General features: G+C 35.6%; 1 protein-coding gene across 1 annotated transcript in view; it reads left to right on the top strand.

Moving 5' to 3' along the window:
- Positions 1–565: 565 nt before the first annotated feature.
- The window catches only part of cntn3a.2 (contactin 3a, tandem duplicate 2), a 106,281-nt gene continuing 100,467 nt past the window's right edge, over positions 566–6,379 (top strand). Inside the window, exon 1 of the mRNA XM_048178857.1 lies at positions 566–1,028. The gene's annotated coding sequence lies outside the window, so the exon portion shown is untranslated. The remainder of the gene's footprint in view (positions 1,029–6,379) is intronic.

The raw sequence follows: 6,379 nt of genomic DNA, 5'->3' as shown, positions 1-6,379 counted from the left end.
ATGCAAAAACTGACACTACAAATGAACACTTCAAACAAACAAAAAAATCTAAACCTTGATTAAAAAGTAGTCTTTGAGAATGTCTAAGTAATCCAAAACTCGATAAAAAAAAAAAAAAGTATTTATGTCTAAAAACACTAGATAATTTATAAGCCATTTTATATAGAACTATATAGGAATCTAGTGCTTACAGCACGGCATTACAAAAGTTTTTCTTTTTTTACTCCTACCAGATGTCACTAATCTACCTTCAAAAAACTGGATTTTAAATGCCTTGTCTCTAGTTTAATTTAACATGGAATACTGCTTTAATTGAAAAATAATTTTAAAAAATGTTAGAGAAGAACTGTGTATTATTTTCAACGGGGAAAAATGGCTAATAAAAATTGTATAAATATCATTTTTACATAATATCAATTTTTGACCCTGAAGAAGCCAATTACTTCTAAAGCAAGGGGACCAGAGCTCGTTAAGGAATCATTAATGGTTAAAGGGAATCTAAAACTGTTAAAATTCCTCACGATTCCCTTCTGTAGTCATAACGGCGAGCTGTACGATTCGGTCGGAAGGTGGCGCTGTTGTTCACAAATAGTGTCTCACTCCAGTCTTTCGCTATCCTTCTGCTGATTTGCTGGACCCAGCGCTGGCTGGACACGCTGAATGTAAATCTGGCCGCAAACAGCGTCTCTCTCTTTCTCTGTACGGCTGTGAATCCAGCGAGGTGAGCTTGGCACAGGAGGAGGACTGTCTGGGTTTGAGCTCAGTTTGCAGACACATCGCGGGGGAGCAGTGCTGGAATATATTCAGGGGTGAAGAACCGAAGGAGAAAGGGCGAAACCCTCCTACGTCCTGAGCTTTTCTTCTCTCTCTCTCTCTCTCTCTCTCTCTCTCTCTCTGGACACAGACTTGGGCAAAATGGTTTTTCCGAAATCACAGTGACTGCGATGTCAGCATCTCTCATCTACCGCTTGTGGAACACAGACTGAAGAAATACACTGTGAGGAGAAAAAAGAAAACACGTTTTTCGGGTAAAGTAGAAATTCTCATATCAGAATTGAGTGTTTTGTTATTAGAATTATTCTGTCTGCTCATTGTTTCACCTTGCATGGTTTTCAGGTGCAGCCCTATGTTTTCATTACATTTATTGCTGCATTAGAATTCACAGCGAATCAGTGCTGATTGAACCAGCAGATGCTTTAATCAGCAGGTCAAATATTGGTTCACCCATCAGCTCGTGTTGGTTTACTGTTAAAGAGTGTGTGCTGAATGATGCTGATTGACAGGGTTTGAACTGACAGATTCGGATATAAGGAGCTCTGCAGCAGTGAAGTTCAGGTAGCTTTAACTGCGCATCTCCTGCAGAAATGCACAGGTGCTCTGCTGGTGTGTCAGGAAAGCCCCTGGAGAGAGTCTGACATTCAGAAAGAAGAAAAAAATGGGTAACACTTCACATTACAATGTCCTTGTTACAACAAATTGCATATATGTATATACCACAGAGCTGCTTGTAAATATTACATTTGCTATATATACATATAAAGGTATATAAAGGTATTTTGTTTGTTAGTAAATTAACAGCCCTTCTAATTTTCAGAAAGGAGGTTAAAATGGACATTGTAGCTTTGTGAAGTTCTTGGAAAGAAAGCCAAATGATTGCTTAAGAAACAGAGGAAAAAAAGCATTTTTTTCCCCCCAAATACATTTCTGAATCATGTACACATTTGTCTGATGTAGTGTTGTATTTACAAGTAGCTCCATAGTACAGTAACTATATCCGCAAAGTACATGTTGGTTACTTATTATAATCATGTAACATGAATACTGTAATGTAAAGAGTATCTTGAATGTGCCCAAAATGCCTGTTTGTGTTTCCTGAAAGTGTGCTGATATCGTATCAGCGAGGCATTTCGTATTTTTCATACTTCTCATATGATGTAACGCTTCCCCATGCTCTGTGGTTGAACCGATATCATGCTCTCTTCGAGCATAACCACTTCCTCCAGGAATGATACTTGTAATATGGCTTTGCATTTTTAATGTGAACTTTTGGTTTTTAATTTCACTTGAATTATTCATCTGAAGTATGCATGCAATATGAGATGCTCATGGAGTCAAGAGAAGTCAAGAAATGTCCCTCACTTTTCACACCGCTTAGAAGTGGCAAGTGTCCTTTCATCTCGCTGCCACAGATTTAATATGAATCCGCGATAAAATCCAGCCGAGGACTCTGTGCATTCTGTATTGCATGCGAGGAAGCGCTTGGATTTAATGCAGCATTTTGCTCGTTTCATTCCGTATGTGTGGTGTAAAAATTCTTTGAACCTCTAATAATATTGAAGCTGCGAAAATTAAGTCATACATCGCCACAGACAACTTGCGTAAAATTCACACCTTGGAGAATCTTCAAATGACCTGCTTTATATATGTGCGCTTCCCTCAATTTATTCATGCCAAGAACTAAATTGCATTTCTAAATAATCTCTTGCGGAGACTATATGGCACAAAAACAACTCATTCAAGGTATCTGTTAGCGTAAGCGCCCTTGTGGGTTGACATTTTTAAAAACGGCGTTGTTCTGAAAAATCCTCATGCGCTGGGAGCAGCCATGATGAGACTTATTAGTCGTCTAGTCATGTAGGAGTTGGAAGAATTCTGTGTCCTGAGACCTCTTTCCAAAGCTGCCATTCGTTATCCTAATGAGTGTCTCTGACTTTGGGTTTAAGGGAGCAAATAAATTAAGGACAAACGCATGCCTACTCTAATTACAACAGATCAGCACTTAACAACACAATGTGACAGAAAAATCCTGAAAGACACTATGGAAGGTATAAAAAAAAAACTAAAGATTTTAACATGTGCAAAGTATCGGTGATTATACCATTAAAGGTATTTAGTTTGTTAGTGAAACCAATTTAATAGTCTGTCTAATCTCCAGAAAGGAGGTCAAAATGGACATTATAAAACGGATAGTTCCAGTCCTTGTTTCTGATTGGTTGAGCCGCGTTCGAAGCTGTTGTAAATAACTCTGCCAACATATACCTGTAAAAAAAAATATTTTTATTGATTAACAGTTTTATAAAAGCAATAAGCTCTGTGAAGCCATTCAGCTGTTCTAAATCCACTGTAAACCATGGATTTTTTAACCAGGCTTATTGCTATATTGTAGCTTTGTGAAGTTCTTTTAAAAAAAGCTAAATGAGGTCTGTACTTAAGAAAGAAGGAGAAGAAGAAAAAAACATAATAGCTATTGAAAGAATGCCATTTTTTTTAACCATGTATGCATTTGTCTGATGTAGACTTGTGTATGTTACATGAATGAAAAGGAAGAAAACCTTAACCCTAGTTAAGGTTAACACTGTAAAGCCTTACATATGAAATGATAGTCAGAAAAATCTTTTTTTTTTTTTTAAATGCAACACTTTATTTAACCAAAGTGTGTTGTTATATTTGATAAATAAGGATTTTATTGCTCATATAATATGATATTGGAGGATATGCAGCTCATACTCAAGGAGGAAAAACACTTTGATATTGCCCAAACTGAGCAAAAACATACAATTTGGTGCAGTTGCAGATATTTTTATATCCAAAAAGTAAGAAATTCTGATATCTATGTAACCGTATAGCAGTTTATGTTCATAAAAAGCATATAATATCTGTTGTCACTCTGTATCTCCCAATGATATGTCTTATGAGTATGATATTTAAATGCTTAAGTTTTATGATCAGAACTCTTTTTATTCTTGGGAACAAAGCAGATAATGCAATTTAACTGAGAAATGAACAAATAAACATTCCTCAAAGCCTGTTGAATTGTATAATACACATGTTGGGGTAACGCATTATAAGTAACTTAAGTTACGTAATCAGATTACTTTTTCAAGTAACTAGTAAAGTAACACATTACTTTTTCAATTTACAACAATTTATCCAAGTTACTTTCTCAAATAAGTAACGCAAGTTACTTTTTCACATTTATTGACTGACAGCTCTCCTGTCCCCATGTTGAGATGATGGTTATTGTAGTTCTAGACTCAATGTGAACACGCATTTACTCTTCTCACTTCCACTCAAACATTCAGTATTGTTCAAAATGAATAAAAACAGTGAAATGCAATCTCAGAATTTTACACAAACCTGTAATTAACTATATTAAATATACTTTATGTATTTAATCTCACTTTATTAACCAATGTCTTTGCTGCTGACCTTTAACCATACTAATAAGCAAAAATGACCTTAGATTAGATTTAGAAATAAGAGTGTTAAACTTTCTTCTGTATCCTATTCTTCTTTAATCCAATGACAGCACAGCTGAAGGGTTTGTTTGAGTTGCGCCCTCTACTGTACAAGTGCAAATATGCAAAAAATAGAACTTTTTATTTTGTTGTTATTAAAAACAAACAAGCAAGCCCAGCGCAGGTGAGAAAAAGTAACGTGTTACATTACTTTTCATGAAAAGTAACTAAGTAATGCAATTAGTTACTTTTTTAGGGAGTAATGCAATATTGTAATGCATTACTTTTAAAAATAACTATCCCCAACACTGATTATACATAAATACATTTAATATGATTTTAATGATTTTTCTAAAAAATGATGTAAATGTTCATCTTGAAATATTACTAACAATATGAAAGTTATTCCTTACGTTTATGGTTTAAAAATCAGTTAAGATTTCAGAGAGAAAAGACACGCACACCACGACCTGAAGGGAGATGTTTTTAGAATTATACTAAAAACGTATAATCAATCAGATGACAGAAGGCATGTAGTAGATTGTGTACAAGTTTTTCAGCAACATTTTGATCATGTTGATAATTTAGAGGCCTTAGAAATTCATGTATCAAATCAGGTTTTTTTAATCTCACACTGACTGAAGTCCATGAAAATAAAATCTATCGAATCTCTTTTCTTTTGTAATTTGTATGGTAACGGGTTGCATTCATCGGCCTTCTCTCAGTTGCTAGATTGGTCATCTCACCTGTTGCTAAATACAATCCAGCTGTTCATCAAGCTGTTCATCAAACATTTATTCATAATTTAAAAAAAGAAAAGGAAAAAAACACACACCACATAGTGTTCACCGTTACAGTAATGCAATAATGTGCCGCGGACTGCACATTTATCCTAAATCTCACTTGTATCAGCGTTGGCACACAGCAGTTTCTCCGTCGGGAATGGTTTTGATAAGCTGTCTTCTATGCATTTGCTTAAGCTAACATGTCACTATGAGATGCAGTTGTCATTTGTTTTGATGTAAAGTGCCTACAGGCAAAGGGACAGAGTGAATGATGATTATCACAAATCTCGCGCCTCTGTGTACTGGTTCCCTCGCCGCTGCCTCCAGCCTCATTTGCTATTTTGATGATGTGCTCCGGTACCCGTAGAGGCCACTCTTTGGTTTGAGAGAGAGAAAGCAATTGATAGGCTGTTATTAATGGCTTTGTGTTTCAGAGACAAAGCTTCACTCGTCACCACCTGAGATTAATATTGTGAGGTCCACTACAACTGTGCCTCAAATCGGGCCTTGCTCATCGCTGTATCTCAATATATGTTGGTGACAGTTGGTGCTAGTAGGTCAGTAGGACTGATATTTCTTTGGCGATGGATGGATGGATGGATGGATTGATGGATTGATTGATTGATTCCTCAATTCATTTTAAATTCCAAATCAGCTTTCTGTGGTTTGTAGCCAATTTAATTCAGATTCCTCCTCATGAACTGAAAGGGAGCCAATTCTTTAATTTTGGATTTAGCCCTACCCTTATTTTTAGTAAAACATTTTAATACATAAAAAAACAAAAACAAACAAAAAAAAAAAAAACAATTGTTGAATCAAAGATTTCACTGAATCATTGAAATGGTCATTTTGAAGCGATTCACCAAAATGGATCAAACCATCTTTAAATGCCATTTTTGCAACTGATGTTTCAAGTTCCAAGACAAATGAAGGATCTCTTAAAGTTCCCATGTAGTCAATAATTTTATCCTTTACAACTCATCTTTGATCACCAAAATTACATATTTAAACATTTTTTTCCCATTGTTTTGCCTTAAAATAGCTTGAATGTAACTCTACACCCTTGCCTCATTTATTATACACGGATCTATGAATATGATAATTAGCCCCGCCTCCACTCACTCGCGCAAGCTCAGAGATCCACTCGGTCAACTTACTGAGGCAAACGCTGCCCAATGGTTTCGCTTTTTACAACGTCGGACACATAACAGTAATAAATATGATTAGCCTTTTGCTTGACTATGTTATCAAACAGCTAATAATGTGTTGCTAATGTTACACAAAGAAACACTTTTAACAACTTAAAACATCAGGGGAGAATGGCACATAGTTCATCATAGCATCGCAATATACATT

The sequence above is a fragment of the Megalobrama amblycephala genome, linkage group LG24, assembly GCF_018812025.1.
Source record: "Megalobrama amblycephala isolate DHTTF-2021 linkage group LG24, ASM1881202v1, whole genome shotgun sequence".
Taxonomy (NCBI): Eukaryota; Metazoa; Chordata; class Actinopteri; order Cypriniformes; family Xenocyprididae; genus Megalobrama; species Megalobrama amblycephala.
Note: the sequence above shows the minus strand (reverse complement) of the source record. Positions and strands in the feature narration are given on the sequence as shown.